Source organism: Rhinopithecus roxellana, chromosome 8 (assembly GCF_007565055.1).
Source record: "Rhinopithecus roxellana isolate Shanxi Qingling chromosome 8, ASM756505v1, whole genome shotgun sequence".
Classification (NCBI taxonomy): domain Eukaryota; kingdom Metazoa; phylum Chordata; class Mammalia; order Primates; family Cercopithecidae; genus Rhinopithecus; species Rhinopithecus roxellana.
The window spans coordinates 24867933-24892938 of NC_044556.1; positions in this window are offsets into that span (position 1 = coordinate 24867933).

Sequence of the window (25006 nt, forward strand, 5' to 3'; positions counted from 1 at the left end):
AATCAAGGTATATTGAAATATAATGAAAGAAGAAGTAATCAGCTCCAAGTAAAGCAGTACCAGTAGGAATGATTGGACAATGGGAGGCATATGACTAGGGTACAATATAGACGCTTTCCTGTGTGCAAACAATTTCTGAATACAATTTGGCAAGGAGTAACAGAACCCAAGGATTCAATCAATATTCCTTGATGTTTGTTGACATCAAGTCACCTAATTTAATCTGCACTAGAATTTATTGTTTCAATCTCAAATAGAAAGGGTAACTATTTTTTCCAAAAGAAATAATTTAAAAGCCATCACATAACAGCTGCTATTTTGTATCTTCAATCTTAAGCCTTCCTATGTTTTAGATGTTTTCTGTTCTTTTATGAGCTAGTCAGCCAGGTGCAGCCACAAGAGGAGACAGACGAGAGACCCAGGAAGATAGTTTAGCAGGGCACGCCACACAGGGCCACGTGGGAGAGACACCAAGTTGGTCAGGAAGCAGAACACAGGAGCCAGGGGAATGTTCAGGCCACAACCTTTATTGAGGTTTCCTCAGGTAAGTCAAGGCATGGCAGGATAAACAGTTTAGAATAGTCTAGTTTAAATAATTTCGGCAGGCTGTAAGGGCTAGTTGTCTGGTACCGTGCGTGACCCAGGATAATGAAGACAGAGAAATATTGTCCCCTGTGGTGTACGGGTCAGACAGAGGAGGTAGAGCTCTGGATTGGTTAGTTTGCTCATCAAAGGCATGCTTCTGGCTGAGCCATTTGTTATCTCTAAGAATTGACTAGCCCCAGGGAAGGAGTCCCTCCCTGCTGGAAAGATTGGGGTTTGTTTGTTTGTGGGTTTTTTTTTTTTTTTTTTTTTTTTTGGTTTCCTCTGTGAAAGATGTCAAAACAGCATACTATACAGAAAACTTAAAATGTGTATATAATACAATAGGAACTTTTAGTTACACAGTCACGCATCAGACTATTTTCACATATAATTTGAGAGACATCTTCAAACACAGTTACGTATAAATGAGACTGATTTGACTGACTCCTCATACAGTCATTATCTACAATAATGTACTAAATCAGCTAATTTCCAATGGCAAAAAAAAAACTGGGTGATTTGTGTGTATTTCTCTGCTGAAAAGTTATGAAAACTCTTCCAATTAGGAGTCATTTTATATGTGCCTTATTTTATAAATACCTATCTTTCTTTCATTGCTGGTGTTATTACTACTCTATGAATATTGGGGTGGGGTAGGAAAGACTCTTGTTTTGGCAAGAGCTCCAAGAAATGAGATCATCATTTCTCCCCATGGGATGGGAGTGATCAGGACTCCAAGCCTTGGGACCAAGCTGACGATCTCAGGGGCTGCTCCACCTATTCCTTATTCAGACAGGTTCTGTCAAAGTTGCTGCTGCTATTCAAGGGTGACAGAACATGACCTCCACAGAGGATAGGAGAATTCAAGACGAATTGAAATTTCAGGTAATTTATTTCAAGTTAGAAATGTAGAAAAGTTTTTGCTGATAAAGAGGCTCTCACCCATGATCAGAGTCATTAATCTCAAAGACCTAACTGAACAAACAGCATTATTCACCTAAAATGTTATATTCTATTAGTGGTGGAGAAAATATTCACATTTGTGAAAATGGTAGATACAGAAATCATCTGAACTTCAATCATTGAAAATACACACAATTATTGAATAACAACTAGATCCAATGCCCTGGACTAGATTTTGCAAGGAATAAAACAATGCTTAAGATGTGGTGTGTACCCTCAAAATACTTACAATCTAAAAAGGAAAAGACCAAGTATGCAGGGTAGGATCATCTATATTTTCATCAGTATAGGAAGACCTGTATACCCCTCAACTCCACCTCCCTTATCCTTACTTCTCTGTACAAAAGCTCCAACTCACTTTCCAAAATTCCCTTCCTCTTTGAAAGCCTCTCCAGATCTTCCAAAATGGAGTCACACCCTGCTTGATACTATTCCAGCAACTTGTATTTACTTCTCCAAGAGTGCCCATTAAATTACACAGGTTGGGGCTGGGCACAGTGACTCATGCCTGTAATCCCAGCACTTTGGGAGGCCAAGGCGGGTGGATCACACGGTCAGGAGTTCATGACCAGCCTAGCCAACATGATGAGACCCCCGTCTCTACTAAAAATACAAAAATTAGCCGGATGTGGTGGTGGGTGCCTGTAATCCCAGCTACTCAGGAGGCTGAGGCAGAGAACTGCTGCAACACGATGTCATGGCGCGTCCGTGTGAAGAGACCACCAAACAGGCTTTATGTGAGCAATAAAGCTTTTTAATCACCTGGGTGCAGGCGGGCTGAGTCCGAAAAGAGAGTCAGCGAAGGGAGATATGGGTGGGGCCGTTTTATAGGATTTGGGTAGGTAATGGAAAATTACAGTCAAAGGGGGTTGTTCTCTGGTGGGCAGGGGTGGGGGTCACAAGGTGCTCTGTGGGGGAGCTTCTGAGCCAGGTGAAGGAATTTCACAAGGTAATGTCATCAGTGAAAGCAGGAACAGGCCATTTTCACTTCTTTTGTGATTCTTCATTTGCTTCAGCTTATCTGGATGTAAACATACAGGTCACAGGGGATATGATGGCTTAGCTTGGGCTCAGAGGCCTGACACCCGAGAGGCAGAGGTTTCAGTGAGCTGAGATCGCACCACTGCACTCCAGCCTGGATGACAGAGCAAAACTCCATCTCAAAAAAAAAAAATTACACAGGTTGAACATCCCTTTTCTGAAAATCTGAAATCTGAAATTCTCCAAAATGCAAAACTTTTTGAACACTAACATGATGCCACAAGTGGAAAGTTTCACACCTGGCCTCATGTGATGGGTTGTAGTACAAACACAGGTGCGTAACACACAGTTTATTCAACATCCCCAAAGAAAAAACAAAATTAGCGTTGCGTTACATATGTGATATAACTTGCATCTTTGTCCTCGCCCAAATTTCACATCGAATTGTAATCCCCAGTGTTGGAGGTGGGGTCTGGGGGAAGATGATTTTATCATGAGGGTGGTGTCTCATAAATGGTTCAGCACCATCCTCTTGGTGTTCTCGTGATAATGAGTGAGTTCTCGCAAGATTGGGCTGTTTAAAAGTGCAGAGCACCTCCTCCTTTGCTTTCTATCTTCCTCCTGCTCTGGCCATGTGAAATGTCTGCTCCCCCTTCACCTGCCACCATAATTGTAAGTTTTCTGAGGCCTCTCCAGAAGCCAAGCCGATGCCGCTATGCTTCTTATACAGCCTGCAGAACCGTGAGCTAATTAAACCTCTTTTCTTTGTAAATTACCCGGTCTCAGGTATTACTTCATAGCAATGTGAGGATGGACTAATATAGTATGTAAGGTATTATATGAAACATAAACAAATTTCCTATTGGGGCCCATTCTGAAGATATCTCATTATGTATGCACAAATATTCCAAAGTTCAAAAAACTTCAACATTCAAAACACTCTGGTCCCATACATTTTGGATAAGGGATACACAACATTTATTGCAGTGTCTGTCTCCCCTTTCACACGCCTCCAGTTAGAACATGAACTCTTCAAGTTGTAATCATCATTTGAGTAATCTTTTCTCCTCCTCCAAGCTCACAGTTTCCTTACAGCACACGTTTTGGTATAGGAGCTCATTATAACTGTTAAACAGATGAAGGCATAGATTATTGAATGAACTGAAGACACATGAAAATGTACAAGTACAGGTTTCCACCCAGTGTGATGGATCTTAGTCTTAGTTGTGTTCTGCTTAAATATCAGTGGTGTTTTGTTTGTACCTCAGGTGTCTCAATTTCTAAGCACAACAAATTACTCCTGCCTGGATTGCCTTAGCTGGCCAAGTGGAGAAGAACATGCCAGCTGCCCTCCAAAATTTCATCCAAGAACAGAGCTGAAGCAAAACCAACTTTTCAGAACTGGAAGGAGTTTGTACTAGAGAGAACAATTTTCTGATAACTTCAGTTTTTAAATATTTCACATTGGCTACAATAGCCAAAAAATAGTGGACTCCACCAAGGCACTTGTGCTGAAAGCTTGGATTTCAAGCTGAGAGAATTAAAGCCTTCAAATTTCAATGGTGGTTGGCTTGACATTCTTTCTACCTGAATGTTTTGGCTATTCAGCGAACAGCTTGCATAGCCTGCATGGTTACCATGGAGCCCATGTTAGACTGAATGCCACTTAAATCTTCTAAATCCCCCATTAAACGATTTTATCCCACTCTCTGCTTCTTCCAACAAAGTAAAATTTGAATGGTGACAGTCAGTAGGTGACTCTGAACAAGCTATTGATTTTTAGTTTCTCAATTTATAAAACAGAGATATGATTTCTTATTTTATAACATTTTGCTAAGTATCTTATTGGTAGTTAGGTTTTGATATCTATAAAATACACTGAATTCCTTAGAATTGACGCTCTCAAATTTCTCTGTTTTTCTAATTTGGAAAAACAAAAAACCTTAAAATATCTATAATGAAATACACAAATAGTATCTGGTAATTCTGCTAAATGTGCAATTTAAAAATATGATTAATTTAAAAAATAAATAAATTAGAAAGTAACACCTTGATTTCTTTCTTGCAGGACTAGAAAGACAATTCTGTGTTGTTATTGCAGTTCTTTCTTTTGCCTGAATCATTGATTCATCTTTAATTTATCAGGCAGCATTTTCCCAAGGGATCTAAGACGCTGTTTATTTTTAGTGTGAGAGATTTGTAACTTTTTCTGTTTTAAAAAATATACAATTATCCGCACATAAACGAATAAGAAATGTCGTACTGGTACACATCTCAGCTTTACTGGCTAGAGAATTCTGTCCCTATAAACAATATAAACAAATGGTTTGTGGGAGGGCATGTTTCCCCTCCGTTATGTTAACAGCAGAATGTCAAGACATTTTCCTCCAGAGCTCATTGGAAATCTATCAGCCATGCAGGTACCTAAATGTTTTTAAATGCATTTATTTCAACCTATACTGAATGTTGAAGTAATACATTTCCATAATTTTAATATCCATTATGTAAAGTTCTAGTTCCATTTCCTTGTTTTACATTTTTCTTCTTTTAAATCTCAAAGGATGCCCCCATTCTAGTTCAACAAGAGTCAGTGAACAAGTCCGTGTGAATTACCCTTTGCAGATCTTTCGTATTATAAATTTTGATTAAAACCCTTTTTACCTTTGGACTGAAATGTTCTACTTATTTAATATATTTCATAGTCCGTGTCATTAATGACCTGAAAAATACCAAGACATTAGCCCTTTTCACTTTCCATTCTTTTTATTTCTCTGCTCCATATGACATTGTTGACCGTATTCAGTTCATATTCTTTCTACCTCGGCTCATATGACATGCACATTACCTCAGTTGTTTGCTTTGCTGTTCATTCTTCATCCTGTAAATATTCTCTTTTTCTCTTCTTGGCTCCAGTTCTTCCTTCATGTGATCTAAGTTCACCTTTCTTCTCAGTTACCTATTCTCTCCCAGACCTCCTTTAAAATGAACTTCAGCAGTCAATCTGAAATGTGTCGGAAGTCCTGAATCAAAAATTAAGGATTTGGGGTTAAAATAATGTAGGTACGTTATTTTACAATTTTTCCTCATGTCTTTCCAAAAAAAAAAAAAAACACTTTACAGCCTTACCAACCTCATTAAGCCTTTCCAAAGTTTGTTCACATAAGTTCGTCTTTCCACATTTGGTCAAGCTGTGTGCTCTCTGCAGAATTTGAAACTTTATTACCCCCTTTTTCTGTTTAATTTACAAATGTCTTAAATAAAATAAATTCCAACCTCAGTCTTCGGGGGGGTTAATAATTTATATATCCCCAAAGTACAACTTATTTCTAACAATCATAAATGCAATATTTAGCAACCTTCATGTGTTATTTAATTGATTTTCTTGATCATGTGAACACCAAAATGCAGACCTCTCTTAAGTTGATCCAGTGTCTCTAGAGATGCTCACTTTTCTTCATTGTTCTGATTCTACTGAATCATTACACTGTAGTTTACGTCACATAGGAACTTAAAAGGTACACACACACACATACATTGGGACCTATAGGAGGGTGGAGGGTGGGAAGAAGAAGAGGATCAGAAAAAATAATTAATGAGTACCAGACTTCATGCCTGGGTGATGAGATAATCTGTACAGTAAACCCGCATGACACAAGTTTACCTCTGTAACAAACTGCACATGTACCGCTAAACTTAAAATAAAATTTAAAAAAGAAAACAACACAGAAAAAACCTCTTATTTAACTTATTTTGTATACACTTGAATCTGTTATAAGAAAACAGAGAAAGACATTAACAACATAGTAATTAAAAAATTTCTTTTAAAAATGTTAATGACATTACAATATCATTAAATATAGCAATTAATACAATTTAATGAATTTATACTCAATTGTATTTGTATTAATATGAAAATAACCAAGCTACATTAACTGTTCAAATCACTCTTGCAAAGCAGGACAATGGGCATGCAATTCATGGCATGTGGGAGGAAGTTTCAACATTCATGAATTTCAAAGTTACCTGTCTCCAAAACTACTTAAATAATTTTGTATTTTTTTTAGAAAGGAAAGGCTATTAACATTTGATGCAGTAATTGTTTGGTTTTTTTTTTTCTTTGTTTTGTTTTGTTTTGTTTTTTGAGATGGAGTCTCACTCTGCCGCCCAGGCTGGGGTTCAGTGGTGCGATCTTGGCTCATTTTGCAATCTCTGCCTCCTGGGTTCAAGCAATTCTCCTGCTTCAGCCTCCCAAGTAGCTAGGATTACAGGCAGTGCCACCATACCTGGCTAGTTTTTGTATTTTTAGTAGAGACAGGGTTTCACCATGTTGGCCAGGCTGGTCTCAAACACTTGACCTCAGGTGATCCACCCACCTCAGCCTCCCAAAGTGCTAGGATTACAGGCATAAGCCACTGCACACACACCCCTGCAGTAATTGTTATTGCCTGCAAAAATGGTTCTATATTTGTGTTATTTCCATCTCTCTTTCTCCCCTATTTCAAATTCTAATTACAACTTAATTTGCTAGGAGTTGTATTAGTCAAGGTTCACCAGAGAAACAGAGCCAATAGGATGATAAGGTGTGCACATGTGTGTGTGTGTGTGTGTGTGTGTGTGTGGTTTATAATAAAGAAATGGCTCATGAGATTATGGAGGCTAAGCAGTCCCACTGTCTGTACCCTATGAGCTTAATACTCAGGAAAGCCAGTGGGGTACTTCTGGGAACTGAAGGGCTAATGGCATTCATCCCAGTCAAAGGCAGAAGAAGACTGATGTCTCAGCTCAGTCAGGCAGAAGGAACAAATTTCCCCTTTTTCTGCCTTTTTTCCTATTCAGGCTCTCCACAGATCAATGATGCCCACCCACACTGGGGAGGGCAGTCTACTTTACTGAGTCCAATTCCAATTCTAATCTTATCCAAATACACCTTCACAAACATCTGGGTATCCTGTGTTCCAGTCAAGTTGACACATAAAATTAGCCATCATATGGAAGCTATATACTGAGAACACATGGACAAAAAGAGGGAAACAACAGACACTGGGACCCTTGAACACAGAGGGTGGGAGGAGGAAGAGAATCCAAAAAAAAAACACCTATCAAGTGCTGTGCTTATTAGCTAGGTGATTAAATAATCTGTACACCAAACCCCCATGATATGAACTTACCTATAAAACAAACCTGCACATGTACCCCTGAAACTAAAAGTTAAATAAAAAACTAACCATTTAATAAATTAAAGAATTAATCATCACAGAGATATACCAAGAAATACAATATTTTTATTTAGTTTTCTTCATTATTGTTAAGCAACAATTTTGTATTCCCAATTAAAACCCTAGTAGTTGTGTGTATGTGTGCACATACACATGCATGTACATGTGTGTATTGATAAGCTGATTCTAAAATTTAATTTGAAATGCACATGGACAAAAGCAATGATAATTCTTAAAAAGAACAAAGTTAATGGTCTTACACTATCAGATATGAAGATTTATTTTGAAGTTACAATAATTAAAACAGTAAAATTGGTACAAGAATAGAGAGATGAATTAGAATATAGAATTAAGAAAAAGACACAGCCAGTTTTTATTTACTAATAACAAAGGTACCACTGCAATGCACTGAAGAAAGCGGATCATTTCAATAAATGGTGCTAGGTTAATTTACATTCATATAGGTATAAATGAACGTTGACCTTCATATCATACAGAAAAATTAGTTTCATATAGGTCCTAGACTTAAATGTGAAGAATAAAACAATAAAGCTTATAGAAGTAAATATAGAATACCTTTTTCTTTTTTTTTTTATTTTATTTATTTATTTTTTTTTGAGACAGAGTCTTGCTCTGTCACCCAGGCTGAAGTGTAGCTGCACGATCTCGGCTCACTGTAACCTCCGCTTCCCAGGTTCAAATGATTCTCCTGCCTCAGCCTCCTGAGTAGCTGGGATTACAGGTATGAGCCACCATGTCTGACTAATTTTTGTATTTTTAGTAGAGACAAATTTTCACCATGTTGGCCAGGCTACTCTTGAACTCCTGACCTCAAGTGATCCACCCGCCTCGGCCTCCCAAAGTGCCGGGATTACAGGTATGAGCCACTGCGCCCGGTCTAGAAAAATATTTTTATGTCCTCAGAGTGGGCAATGCTTTTTTAAACAAAACACAAAAAGCACTAATCATAAAAAAAGAAATTGACAAATAGGACTTCATTGACATTGAGAACTTCTGCTTATTGCGACACCATTAAGAGATTAGAAATTCAAGACACAGTGAGAGAAAATATTTGTAATACATACATCTGACGAAAACTCATATCCAGGATATATAATGAATTCCTACAAATCAAATAATAAAACATAGAAAACTCAATTTTAAAACATGGGCAACATACTTGAACAAGCACTTTATCAAACAGGATATACAACGAGCCAATAAATGTATGAAAATGTGCTCAATATCATTAGTCATCAAGGAGATGCAAGCTGAAACCACAACAGATATTATGTCATACCCACCAAAATAGCTAAACGAGATTGGAAATACAAAATATCGATGTGACTCTAGAGCAATCAGAACTCTCAGACTGTGCTGATGAAAATGTAAATCAGTACAGCCACTTTGTAAAACATTTTGGCAATATCTACTAGAGCTAAACATATGCCAGTCATATGACACAGCAATACTATTCCTAGATATACTTGATAGAAATGAGCATATATGTCCACCAAAAGATATGTCAAGAATGTTCATATTAGTTTTATTATAATGGCCAAAAATTAGAAAAAAAACAACACCATACAACTACATGTCCATCAACAGTAGAATAGATAAATAAATTGTGATATGGTCATATAAGGAAACACTATGTAGCAATAAAAAAGAATACACACTAGCTACTTGGACTAATATGAATTAATTTTTTAGACGTAATGTTGAACTAACGAAAGGCTTTCTGTGAAGTTCAAGATCAGGCAAAACTGATCAGCAGAGATTAGTGACAGCTTTTTGGCAGGGGGATATCTACTTCAAGAAGACACAAGAGAACCTTCTGAGGTACTGGAAATGGTCTGCATTTGATCTTGGTTATGATTACCTGAGTGTACCATATTTTTAAAATTAATCAAGCTATATGCTTAAGATTTGAATACTTTACTGCAAGTGTATTATATTCATAAATAGGAGGAGAAAAAAAAGAGAATGGGCAGGAAAGAGGCAGAGGGATGGGAGGGAGAGAATGATGTGAAGCAGGAGTAGAAACAATCATGAAAACTCATGAATTCAACCTGCTACAAAATAGTTACATTTATAAGAATACAGATGTTTTCTTCCTAGAACCATCTCAGACAGCCTTATTTAGATTGACTTTAAAAAGAAAAAACACAACTTAACATGAAAAACAATTTTTTCCTTCTTTGATTAAAAAGGTGAAGTCACAAAGCATACCCTAACTTTCCATATGCTTTAATTTGCTATAATCTGTGCTTATCTTGAAAGGATTTTTAATTTTTAAAAATTTTAACATTACCACATGTACGAGCTGTTTAACTCTTTTACCATAATTAAATAGCTGATTTCATAGCCACAAAGGTCAGAGGGTATATTTACACATATATAAAACATGTCATTAAATTAAAAATTTGCAAATTTTAAATGATTAGCCTTTTTATTCATTAAATTATGCTGCTTTCTAGAATTGAACATTTAGCTGTGTTTTTATTCAAATCTATTCATGATACCAAGGTCAATATTAAATGAATTACAGATAGACTAATTAATATCTCTATTGAATATTAGTTATAACACTAAAAGTGCACTTTTAGCACACTATTAGTGTATTACGCTTTAGACAATATGTTCAAAATTATTTGAACGGCATTGTTTATTTAACATGATACATGTGTGTGTTTTTTTTTTTGAGACTGAGTTTCACTCTTGTTGCCCAAGTTGGAGTGCAATGGTACGATCTCCACTCACTGCAACCTCTGTCTCCCGGGTTCAAGCGATTCTTCTGCCTCCTGAGTAGCTGGGATTACAGGCACCCGCCACTACGCCTGGCTAAGTTTTGTATTTTTAGTAGAGACAGGGTTTCACTATGTTAGCCAGTCTGGTCTCAAACTCCTGACCTCAAGTAATCCACACCCTTCGGCCTCCCAAAGTGTTGGGATTACAGGTATGAGCCACCACGCCCAACCCCAACCACATCTAACTGAGTTCTCCCTTTAATAATTTACAAGCAGTTATATTAAACATTTGTGCATGGATATCTGAAAGTAAAGTTTTATTCATAAGGAATGAATATAATACATACAGTTTTAAAACAAGTAGTTTGAACGTAAGGTAGCAAGAGTAGTCAATTACATCTAATCTCTATCCTTAATTTTTTTTTCAATTTCTTAGGAAGAGCAATGTGGCCATTCAATACAATAGCGCAGAAACTGACTGTCTTTGTTCTGGATTATCTTTTTAAGCATGTTTGTATGGCAAACAGCCTTAAAAGAGATAGTGTCTCCCTATGGAACAGAGAGCAGGTTTGTTTACTGTCCAGTATAACAAGGATAATGTCTCCCTCCAGAGCAACGGTCTGGCAGGTTTGCTTTCATTCTAGTACAAAAGATCAGAGTCCCCAGAATTCAGAGTTACTCACCTGTGACACAACCCCACTGCAACACAGCATCTACCTGGGTCTCTCACATCACACGGGAAACAAAGCAATGCCAACATAAATCTCATGTTAATTTCTGTGCCGTGAATAACAGTCCTTTGTCCCTGATCCTGGAGTCTTGTGTTCTGTTTTTTAGGGTTTTTTTCTCGCAAAATCATTTCAGCAAAATTGTGTTTCTGTTTTGTGTCTGTATCCATGAACCTGGGGTAGTCTCACCAGCTAGCTTACAAGCGGGGGTATTGACAATCTATAGCTTTTTAAAATAGGCATTATACAATCAAGGATAAGCTGTTTTTCCCAGGCTTTGCCTTCATGTAGTCACAGAATTAGACCAGAGCAGAGTTAATATTATCGTTTCAAAGAATTTGTTAAGGGGTACCAGCCTCTGCAGTCAAATGCAGTTATCGCTAATACTGGTCAAACTGCTCAGATCAACCAAAACATATCCTGACTTTTTACCTTTTCTAATGCTGGCCCCACTAATAGCTGCCCATGTCACTCATTTGCTCAAATACCTCTACTTCCTGATGTTTCTAGGATAAAATCATAAGTGTGGCACCTGGAGCTATACTTAATATGAGCAAAATCTTTCTAGCCTCATTTTCTTTTCCTTCCTCTGCCAGAGCTCCTGCTTCATTAGGACTTTTCTCTTTTCCTTAGATGTCACCAATCTTCTCACTGCTTTCTTCTCACAAGTTCTACCTGTGCTTTCCTTTCCTTTAGAATGCACTGTTCTAGGCAGTTGGCCAGAAATACATACTGAGAGACTTGTACGGGCCAGTAAGCCTGCTCAATGTAGACAAGACAAAAAGTGCCTGTCTTCACGGAGGATACAATCTGGGAAATCCTCTCGTTTAGTGAACTCTGCTTTGCCCTTTAAGAACTAGTGCAGGGCCGGGCACAGTGGCTCACACCTGTAATCCCAGCACTTTGGGAAGCTGAGGCAGGTGAATCACCTGAGGTCAGGAGTTCAAGACCAGCCTGGGCAACATGGTGAAACCCCATCTCTACTAAAACTACAAAAAATTAGTTGGGCATGGTGGCATGTGCCCATAATCCCAGCTACTCGGGAGACTGAGCTCAAAGAAGGGACCACGTCTCATTCATTTTCTTTTTTTTTCTTTTTCTTTTAAAAATAATTTGCTTTCTTTTGCATGCCACAGGACAGATTTCTAGTTTCAAAACAAGGGTACAACAAGAACAAAAATATCCCCCCATCCCCAACTGTCTTTCACCAATACAAGAAATCCTTCTGGAAATATTAGCAAACGACTAAACAGGTATTGAACCACTGAATCTACAAGTTAATACATAATCTGCTACGGCAAAATAACCAAGAATTTTCCCCCAAAGAATGATTTGAATTTGTCTCTTTCATTTTCTATCGGCATTACCTACCTCAGTGCCTGCCTCATACTCAGGACTTAATAAATGTTTGAGGTAGAATGGAAGAAGGAATGAATGAAAAAAAAAAAAAAGAATATATATAGATACTGTACGCTGTTTAGTCTGCTCCAGGCTGAAGATCTGTGGCTCTGAGTAGGAAAAGATTAGAATAGGTTTTCCTTTGTTTGTATCTGTTTTGTTGAGACAAGGCCTGGCTTTGTCACCCTAGCTGGAGTGCAATGGTACAATCATGGCTCACTGTAGCCTCAAACTTCTGGGCTCAAGCTATCAAACCCCCTGACTCAGCCTCCTGAGTAGCTAGGACTACATACATGTACACACTAGCAGGCTGGGCTAACTTTTTATTGTTACTATTATTTTTGTAGAGATGGCCTCACTGGCCCAGGCTGGTCTCTAACTCCTGAGCTCAAGTGACCTTCCTGCCTCAGTCTCCTAAGATTACAGGCATGAGCCACTCTGCAGGCCTAGGATAGGTTTGACTCATGTTTTATTTCTTTTATTTGTAGCCTGTGGCCTAAATGACTTAAGGCATGGCTCAAAGCCCGGAGGCAAAGATCCGCCTCAGCATAAGTCTTTACTTTTTATCCAGAGAGTTACAGATAACCTGTGATTAGGAACTATAGCCTTATATAAAGGAAAGGCCATGTGATTTAACAGAAGCTGATTAAAGGCTGGGCCAGTGGTACAGGTGCCCTGGGATTCCAGAACATAAGGCACACCAAGACATGAATGAAAATGTAAAGAGATGAAGAAAAGTGGAGGGTTTTTGGTTTGTTTTTGCTTTACTTGGAATTTATCTCTGGAAAAATACTATAAAAGGTTGAGAAGAATTTTTTAATGTGTTGTTGTGGGAGATGAAGTGTTAGTAAAGTCACTGATAAAAATTACCAACTTTCTCAGAAAATGGAACCTATAAACCATAGTGCTTTGGTTTTTATGAGAGATACGTCAGTTTGAAGGCAAAAGAGGAAAAGCCTGGCACTGCTATTAGAGATCTTTCTTCTTCCTCCCTCCTCCCCTGCCAACTGTCAGCCTCTTTACTAAATAAATAGTCCAGGAATGTCTGTTTGGTGGTGTAGATGGAGAGGAGCAAAGCAGATGTTTTATTCTGGCCTTGTTGCTTTGGTGTGACATAGACCTAATTTGAGTAAAGGGGTTTAACCTCTCCAAGCAAGACCAGCTACAAAATTTGTAGGACCCAGTGCAAGACAAAAACATGGGACCCCTTGTTAAAAAAAAATTATTGAAAATTTCAATATGGTGACAGCAAAGCATTAAACCAAGCGTGGGGACCCCTCTCAGTGTGGGGCTCTGGGCGACTTCAGAGTTCGCACACTCATCATACCAGCCCTGCCTCTCGGCTTCATATTCCCTATGTAAAAATTGTTGATAAAAATGACTCACTTGAAGAGCACTTGTGAGAGTTGCATGAGGCACATGGTAAAAAGTGCCCAGCTTATTGTAAGCATTCAGTAATTATTGACTCTCTTCTTCCCCTCCCTCCCCTCTCCTTCTCTGCCTTCCCCCACACTCTTCATTGTAATACAGATAATACGTTAAATACACCTCTGCTATTGGTTAAATTAACTGTCAAAGAAACAAATATAATGTACACGTGGATCATGTTAGAGATAATTTTCTACATTAACAAAGATTGTACAGGATGATTGAAATCCATGAATTATCTCAAATAATCTCCTAAGCCATACCATAAAACTTCCCCATCAATTACTTTTTAATGAGAATTAATAGGAATCAATTTATCTAGTGCCATATTTCACAATTACACAGTATAGTGCTGGAATTAGAATAAAGATCTCTTCTTAGTTCAATTTCATATACATTAGAACACTCTCCTTTAGTTATCTTAAAATTCACTGCGCACTCACAACATGGTATCTCTTCTGTACGTGTATTTTTAACAGACTATAAATCATAAGAATTGGTTTTATTTTGTTTATTTTTTATAGTCAGTCCAGACAATAGCAGATATACACGGCATACCAAGTGCTCTGAATATAACACTGAAGTATTTTATATGAAGTTCCCTCCTGAAAATATTGAGCAAATGCCAAAGTGTCTGTTATGTAAATTAAATATCAGCCTTGGGCAGCTTTGAGCTATGGGTCATTCACATTATACAGTAAAATGTTTCACTTTCTCTTAACTAGCACAAATTCCCTCTAGACCTCAAGTAAGAGTCTCTCACAATCACTTACTAAGTACAGAAAATGCAAATGACGATGCCTCTTAAATCCAGTCATGTCACAAAAGAATACATATTTTACAACATTGAAAATTATATTTTCACCTTAATTTTCCAATGTTTTTGTTTTAATTGTCAAAAGAGTTGGTGATGCTTTTCTTTAAAAATTTTTATGCCTAGGAAATACGTGTTGTGAACTAAAATTAAATTTTAATAGAATAAGAAAGTATCCCATGTATCTTTTAAACATGTTCATCATTTCAGTTTATAACATGAACATATGCCAAGAGATTAACTCTCTTATCTCCATAGAATGGAATCAAAACATTATGTATTTATAATATATTCATATTATTATATAATATATAATTTATATTTAAAATGAAAGTAATATAATTTGTATTAAAATATAAACTATATTAGATATTATATAACTATATGTTACATATACAATAAAATAACTTAAATACAAATATATAAATATTCAAATAATGTATGTGTATCTAAGACGAACAAAAGATAGTTGTTCTTTTTCTACCTATTACTCACTAGAATTTAAATAGCCCCCAAAGTCTAGAAGTCTTTTGTTCTCCTCTGGTGTTGTTATATAACGAAGCCTTTTTTGGCAACTTTGCCCCAAGCAGGAGTTCAATAATTTAAGAGCTACCCAAAAACCTACAAATATAAATGCAATCTTATCAGTATATAACTTAAATTGAGGATAATAATTCCTACTCTGCCTACTTCTGAATGCTGTGATAAGGATCAATGAAGATAAAATGTAAGAAAGCTTTCCTCAAGCTCTAAAGCTTTTCATGAGTATGTGGGAATACAGTAAAAGAGTGACTGTCATTCCTAGATATTGTCAAACACCACTTATTAAATGCATGCCTGCACTGTTTCAAGTATAAACTGCTAAACTGAAACAGTGGCACTAACATTGTGGTTACAAGTTAGGATGCTATGACTTACTTTAGAAACTGTGAACCCATCATGGAATAAAATGATACTTTTATCAAGAACCAAAGAAATGTTTGTTACTAATGCAAATGGATGAGAAAATATATGTTTTGTTTTACTTATAAGGTAGAGCTAGTAAGGTAGCTTTTATCTTGGAGTAGTTAATTTAACAATTTATTTTTTACCAAAAAAACCCTCTCTGCTGTGCAACAAATGTGATAGTGAATTTTTTCTCCATGTTTCTAAATGACCTGTGATACTCTTTTACAAAAATAATTTAAAGTATATTTCTAATAATTTGTATTTGCTTTTAAACTTTTTAACAAAAAATATTAGTTTAAGAAAACTTAAATATTTCCTAGGTCAGCACCAAAATTTTGTGTCATGTATATACCATGTTAAATACTTTAATAAAAGTACTTTAAATATATATGCATGTGTGTGTATGTGTGTATAAACATGTGTGTATATAAAAAACATATTTAAGTAGTAAGATAAAAACACATTTAAGTAGAAAGATAATAACTATATGTGTGTATATATAAACATACATACACATACATATATACACACAGTTGTGCACACTTGTATATGTGTGTGTGTGTAAATATACACAAGTACGTACAACTGATTTTTTACAGAAGTGTTGTAAAAGGTTCATAGATCAATGAAACAGTATAGAGAAACAAGAAATAAATCCATACAAGTGTGCACAACTGATTTTTTACAAAGGTGTTTTGTGTGTGTTGTGTGTATATATATTTCTTATAGTTAAACACACACTTACCACACAACCCAGCAATAGTATAATATATATACACATACAACACACACATAGTTATTATCTTGCTACTTAAATATGCTTTTATTATCTTTTTATTATCATATGTATATATACATACACATACATGTAGTTATTATCTTACTACTTAAACATATTTTCCATGACTTTGGTTTTTTCTTCAAAATAGAAAAAATTTTGCAATTTGGGATATTTACCATTTTCTTCTCTATCAGACTGTTTTAACATTTTGTGACCAAGGTGGTCGAAATGAGAGGAAAATTACAGCCATTTTCTTGCTACTTCTGATTTTTAGATTCTGCTTAGCATTTTTCCATATAAACGTATATTTACCAGAGTGCACATTCTCAAAAGTTTTTATCCTTAAATAGGCATCTAACTTCAATGATTAATTAGATTCATGATTTCTGGGGTATGTTCCAGTCCTGACATTCCCTAATGGGATGACTCTACTTGGGCTTTGCAATTGGATTTCGACAACCCAAACGGAAAATGCTGCTTTAGAAAATCACACCTGGACTTTCTGCCTTAAAATCTCAAGTCTTGGGATTGGTCATCTGCTGACCACAAGACTAATCACTATGAAATACTTGAATTTCTGAATGGCAAACAAGTGCTATAGGGGAAAGAGAAATTGAGGAGGACTTAATGTGTATTTAGTGTCTACAATACTAAGAATCATATTAAGGCCGGGCGCGGTGGCTCAAGCCTGTAATCCCAGCACTTTGGGAGGCCGAGACGGGCGGATCATGAGGTCAGGAGATCAAGACCATCCTGGCTAACACGGTGAAACCCCGTCATTACTAAAAACTACAAAAAACTAGCCGGGCGAGGTGGCGGGCGCCTGTAGTCCCAGCTACTCGGGAGGCTGAGGCAGGAGAATGGCGTGAGCCTGGGAGGCGGAGCTTGCAGTGAGCTGAGATCCGGCCACTGCACTCCAGTCTGGGAGACAGAGCGAGACTCCATCTCAAAAAAAAAAAAAAAAAAAAAAAAAAATCATATTAAGTGACTTATATTGAGTATTTATTTAAAAAGAACGAAACCCCCAAATGTCTAAGATACAGAACACACACTACCAGAGACTTATTTCACAACTGAATATAAATACAGATTATTTATTAACATATATGACAATACTGTAGAGTGAGTTCCTACTTAAAACATTACAAATAATAAAGAATTAAGTCTGCGTTAATCAAGACAGTGTAGTATTAGAAGTGAGTTAAACACATTGATCAATGGAACAGTACAGAGAAACAAGAAATAAAACTATACAAGTGTGCACAACTGATTTTTTTTGGAAGGTTCAAAAGTAATTCAATGAAGAAAGGACATTCTTTCCAACAAATATTGTTATAACAAATGGACATAAATAGGCCAAAACAAGAACATTGACTGAAACCTCACCTTTTTAAAAACTATTAACTCAAAATAGATGATAAACCTAAGTGTAAAATGAAATACTGTAAAACTTTTAGAAGAAAACAGAGAGGAAAATATTTGTGACCTGGTATTAGACAGAGTTCTGAGATATGACACTAAAAGCAAGGGGAAAAAAATCAATAAACTAGACTTCATAAAAATTTAAGACTTTTGCTCTGTGAATGACCCTGTTAAGAAGATAGGAAGGCAAACCACTGACTAGAAAAAAATATTTGCAAATCACATGTCTGGAAAGGACTTATATGACCAATATGTAAAGAACTCTCTCAACTGAACAATACAAGAACAGGCAGTCCAATTAAGAAATGGGCAAAAGATTCTAAGACAATTTACTGAAGAGGATATGCAGAAGAAAAACAAGCACATGAGATTGTTCAATATTATTAGGCCTTAGGGAAATGCAAATTAAAGTCACAATAAGCTATCATCATGTACCTATCAGAAGGACTAAAATGAAAAGTAGTAATAATACCAAGTGCTGGCGAGAATGTAAAGCTACTAGATCTCATATCAATTGCAGGAGAATGTAAAATGGAACAACTACTCTCAAAAACAATTGGGCAATTTCTTATAGTTAAACACACAATTACCACACAAACCAGCAATTGCAATCGTAGACGTTTGTCATAGAGAAATCAACACTATGTCCTCACAAAAATGTAAATACTTATATAAGTTTTATTTGAAGTAGCCAAAAGCTGGAAATAACTCAAGTGTTTTTCTGTGGGTGAATAGATAAACAAACTGTCCATACAGTGAAAGCCACTCAGCAATAGGCAGAAATGAATTATTAGCACAGCAAGGTAGATGGATTTTCAGGGCATTATGTTGAGCTAAAGACACGAGTCTCAAAAGGTTACATTCTACAGGATTCCATTTATATAACACTCAGTGACAAAAGTATAGTGATAAATAGCAAATCAGTAGTTGTCATAGTTTAGGATTGGAGGGAGGGTGTGACAATCAAGAGTAAGCATGAGGGACTTTCTTTGTAGTGACAACAGTTTGGTAGCCTTTTTGTAAAGGTGGTCATGTAGCTCTATGCATGTGATAAAATTTCACAGAACCATAAGCACCAAAAAAAAATAAGGAAATGAAATCTGAACAAGCTCTGTAGTTTAGTTAGTAAATACTATACCACGACAATTTCCTGGTTTGGCAATTTAGTATGGTTATTTAATATGTTATTGGAGAAATCTGGATGCATAGGATGCATAGGAAATCTTTGTACTATTTTTAAACTACTTGTCAGTGTTATTCCAAAATAAGATTTTTTTTAAAGAATGATGTGCCTGAAATATAAATATACTTCCACCTGCAACTTCAAGTCCATGTGAATATCTACACTGGTAAGAAAACAAAACCAAAACCAAAATAACTAAAACCTACACACTTATTAAATATTCAAATCTGTAAAACAATAGACCTGTAAAGAACTTGAATTTCCAAGTGATTTATCTAATAATAAAGTCTTCTATAAACAATATTTTACAAAATAGGGGAAAACATAATGATTGATGGGGGAAATTAAGGTCTGGCAAATGTTTGAAGTGAAAGGAGAGAATGAGAAGATTTGAAGCTAGTATCAGAGCCTATCATTGGAGATAACTTCAGGGAAAGTAGACACAAGAAAATTAGAGTAATTAGGAAAAGTTTAGCAATGAGCTTGATTACACATTGAGTTTTCTTCAGTGAGGTTAAAGCCAAAGATTACAGTTTTGACCTCAAATTGCTGTTTCTATTATTTATTACCTTTTTAAGTTAATAACTGAACTACTTTGAAATTTAAAGTCCTGACTCTTTTTGTAAAGCATTGTCTATTTCATAGGGTGACTTGAAGTTTTTAAATTATGCCTTTATTCTTCTCTAAAAATTTTTCTCAAAATTCAAGAAAGTAGCTTTGCAATGTACTCTGTAATCATTGTAGTGTCTTTATTCAAATAAGTTTTTTACATATTGTTTTAGCATCTTGGAAATGTAATTGGCCTTGGCTCATGATTTCAACTGATTCTCTTAGCTAAAAAGAGTAAATTCCTTCAAAGTTACAATAGGGAATAAGGTTACAATCTCTCTAGATAACTTTTTTCTCCTGAAGAAGATTTGTTAAAATTCTACACCCTGCCCATAAATTAAAGATTAAGGTAATGACATAAGAAAATTGGGTATTTGCAATATGGAAGACAAGGATCAGTTCTTGGATGAATATTCAATGCACCGGATTATAGACACTGATGCAGCCACCATTGCAGCAAATGGACTGCAACTACATATTTTGAATTATTGAAGCAGTGGCTTGAAACTATTCGGTAGATCAGATGTATTGCTTTCCTTCACGAGATTGATGAGAATTCAGCTCTGCTCGCCACACTCCAGTGCAGAGGACTGGAGGGCATTTAGCATGCTGATAAAGGTCAAAGTAAGACTGTATCAGTTTCTGAACCTAAAAATTCCAAACTCCTTGCCTCCCATTAAAATGAATGAAGAAAAGCTGTGTTTTGATGTGTAGCATCCCAAAGACCTGCTTGAGGCGTAAAGGGAAGAAACTACTGCGCTTAGACCAGGAAACGCTTGTTTGTCACCTTCCAGAGCATGTAAAGGAGCACAGTGCTGTGCACTGTCTTGTTCCTGAAACATTATCATCTCAAAAGTTATATTCAGCTTAAATAATGGAGATTCCAACAGAGAAAATACATTACTATATTCGGCCCTTCCTTTTGGCAGGTATTCCAGAAACAAAACAGCAAAGTGATTTTGCTATTTGAATTGATTGTGAAATGGATTTTTCATGCAAAAGGCTAGAGTCAGATTCCACTGTAAGCAAAAGTCTACAAGTTTAAGCAAAACACTAATTATCCAGAATACTAGTCTTTGGAGAAAATATTTGTACTAGTGACCAAATACATTTAACTCTTAAGTCAGGTTTAACTATTTGATTGAACCACAGCTCCAAATTGTATGGCAGAGAATTTAGTATATGAGGAGTACCCTTGGTCAAACCTGTTAAGTGATTGTTCTTCAAGTTGAAGTTGTGGGAATTTGGTAAAATGGAAATTATTTTTCCCTGCTGATTTACTTCTTATTAGCATGTAAGATTAATCGGGACTACAATTGTACCACCCTTTCCCACGATTTTTCCTTCTCCCCTGATTCCCTCTACCATAAAAAATCACAAAGAGCTTGACACAGTTATTAAGTAATTTTGCTTCTGGAAGAAGGAAATGTGATATTGGAATTTATATCTGAAATATAATTTTTTTCCTTAGAGTTTGTAACTGAAGATTTTTCCCTTAAAATTTGTATTTGAAATTTTTTCTACTATCCTCAGCTAAATTAGATATAAGTTTCAAAATGAAAATCTTCTTTAGACCCCATGATTGGGCAATCTCCTGGAGAAAAGAAGAGCAGTGTTTATTGTCAGTCACTTAAAATGCCCATGATACCCAAAAAGGGTGAGTTCTTCAGTTAGGTTTCTGTTCCATCCTTTTTAATTGATTAATATTTGATGCCTATGTAAGAATATATGTAATATAAATTATTCATGAGATAGAGTAAATAGAACAGTTATAAAACGACCTATCAACTAAAGAACATTACCAATAACGTCACATCTGTGTGTCCTTTCCCGTTCCATTTCTCTGTCTTCCTATGAACCAAGAGGTAACCATTACTCTGAAACTTGCATGTATCCTTTCCTTGCTTTTTGCTCCCTTGGTTTTTACCACAGATTAATTTAGTGATGAATGTTCTGTTTGATTTCTTGGTTTTGGAAATTTGTAAAGATGGTAGCCTACTATACACAGTCTTCTGTAATTTACTTTCCTCAAGCAACAGTTTGTTTCAAAAATCCACCATGTTGTGGCAGATTACTGCAGGTCATTTATTTTCACTACTGCATAGAATCACATTGTGTAAATATCTCCACAATTTATGAACCATTATCCTGTCAACAGACATTTGGGACTTTCTAACTAACACTAGTTATCCAAGTCTTTATTCTCTCACATTCAAGGTTGAGTAATTCTGACAATCCTGACTACCAATAAGTGAAAAATTTATTTCATTTAGAACAGGGTTAGCCCTCTGGTAAATTATAGCCCTTTGTGAGGAATAATCTAGGAAGGTTCCTTGGGTCCATCTGTCATGATACACATAGCCCTTTAGTAAGCCATGTTATTGGCTCCAATATTTATTCCTTTCCTTTTTTGTATGCAGGTTTTGTAATACTCTATCCTGCTTTATGCTTACTTCAGGGGCACATGAGTTTTGGAGTCTTGAAAGGAGAGATATTTTCTCTAATGGAAAGAGTCTGTATTTTGGATTAAGTCATATCTGGATGTAAATCCTGATTCTATCACTTTTTTTTTTTTTTTTTTTTTTTTTTTTTTTGAGATGGACTTTCACTCTTGTTGCCCAGGCTGGAGTGCAATATTGAGATCTCAACTCACTGCACCCTCCACCTCCCAGGTTCAAGCGATTCTCCTGCCTCAGCCTCCCAAGTAGCTGTGCCAGTACACCGACTAATTCTGTATTTTTGTAGAAACAGGGTTTCACCATGTTGGCCAGGCTGGTCTTGAACTCCTGACGTTAGGTGATCCACCTGCCTCGGCCTCCCAAATTGCCGGGATTACAGGCATGAGCCACTGTGCCCGGTCGATTCTATCACTTTCTATCAATGAGACCTTGTATAATTAATTTAACTTTCCTGTGTTTCAGTTTATTCTTTGATAAAATGGAAACAATAATACATATTCATAAGATTGATGCTATTATTAAATAGGATAATATATTAATGTCTAGCATGATGCCTGACACATAAAAGGCACTTAAAAGTTTTTATGAAAAAAAAAAAAGGATAAAAGAATGAATAAGCAAAGGAGTGAGCAAATACCCACAGAGCAAAGAGGGTAACATAAATGTATGAATTAGGTGTAAGAAAATACTTAGTGGTAAACCCTGTTTTAATGAGGGAACTCATGCCCCTGAGTCACAGGACTGCCACATTATACACAAGTGGTGCCCTCTGGAGCTGTACAACCTTGCTTTAAGACATTTATGTGCCTCTTTAAAAATATAATATAATATGGTTAAACAAAACATATCTGCAGGTAATTGGCCTGAATGACAATTATTCAGCCCCTGGTTTATAGCATCCTCACCTGGGGATATAGGAATTATGTAATATGTGATTAAAATGAAGCTAATGTTTTTTGTGTGCCTACTATGTGCCATGTGCCCCTCTAGGACAAGGAAAAGAGGCAAGCACTGATGGAGAAAACCTCATCCCTTTTCTTAGGAACCTAAATTCACATCGTCTCTCATGGGATAGAGTTTCTTAATACTTTCAATCTGCTCGAGGTGTCCCTCCTTGTCTCAGATATGCTTTGTGGAGTCAGTCCAGGCCAAAGGGCTTTGAACACCTAAGGTAGCCTTCAAAACAGCAAAGCACATATGCTTATAAAACAAAATAAGTTTGCCAGCTTCTCCAAGCAGGGAGATTTATTTCTATTTCCCTTTTCATTCTTCCTATCCTACAGCCCTTTCCTAGTGTTTCCTATTTCTTTCTTTTTTTTTCCCCAATGCTCTACTCGTTAAAACAAAGGTGTTCTGGGCAGTCCATGTCTAATTCCCTTTCCTCTCCTCTACCTAGGAACAACCCTAAAGAAACAATGATTTTTGTTTGACTGACTGATAGAGTTCAAGCTGTTTGTCTTATACAGATTATCTATAGCATTTGTAAGATGAAATATTTTTCTTTCACACCATTATTGATTCAAGTAAGTTATGGCCAACCATACAGAATTTAAAATACGGCTGAGTATATTTCAAAGGCCAAGATTTAATGGAAAAAAATATTGGCTATATCCTACCAGATTCTGACTTGTAAAGTACATATTGAACATGAAAAATATTGATCATTCTTGCCTCTTTTCACGCTTTTTAAACCCTGATCTTATATGCGTTGCCCACTGCTGCTGCTTGGTGATGGTTCTAGGCCTGTCATCAATCTGGTCTGGTTTCCTCACATGCCAGAATGATTTTGTTTTACTTTGCCTTAATAATCTCCATAGGGGAAACTACCATACATTGCCTGGCAATTTTGCATACTACCACTGACAATTTTCTTTTCTCATCACTACTAGGGATATCTGAAATACAGAACAAGCATTGTCTGACCTGTCTGTTTTGTAGCATTCTTATGACCAAGTTAATAAAAAAAGCATAACTAAATATTGTATAATAGATGACAAATAAAAGTTGCAAAATTCCAACCTTTGGGGAATGCTATGCTTCATTCCTGACTGCAGAAATGAAGGGTTCTAACCTGGCTTTCCCATTGCCCTCTGAGGCATGCTTTCTGATACTGTACTCCTGATTTTTCCCCTCTAGTTCCTAATTATGGGAGCATCACCTTTAGTCTTTCCAGAACCATAGGCAACCTTTCTGCTCTATATTTATTCTCAGTTTTATGCTTCATCATCTGGATTACTATGATATCCACCAGGAATAATTTTTAACCTTTGAGGAGCAGATAAGATAAAAGCCATTTTCTTTCTAAGAACAAGTATGTTCCCATCATTTCTCTTTTGTGTTGCTAGTATCTTGGCTGCTCACTCTAATGGCATGCTTCACCAGAAGAGTTACTCTTTATGCCCTCAGGATACTCTGTCCAGCATTTGAGAGCTAAAGAGCAAAGGCCATCCACTGATATTTAATCCTGAATCAGAATGCATTTAACTAAAATTAAAAGAAAACATTATCAATAGTGGCTTAAATAAATAAGAGTTGGTTTTTTTTTTTTTAACCATAATTCTGAGTCAGGAAGTCTGGCACATCTTTAGAAGGCCGTCAAAGGCCTAGGCTCATTCTTTCTGCTGTGTGTGTACTTAGCATGTAGCTTTTGTTCTCAAATGGACAAAATGGATACTGCACCTCCATAGATCGCACCTGTGTTCCAGGCAGAAAGAAAGCAGAAGAACCTGTCTTCTCACAGG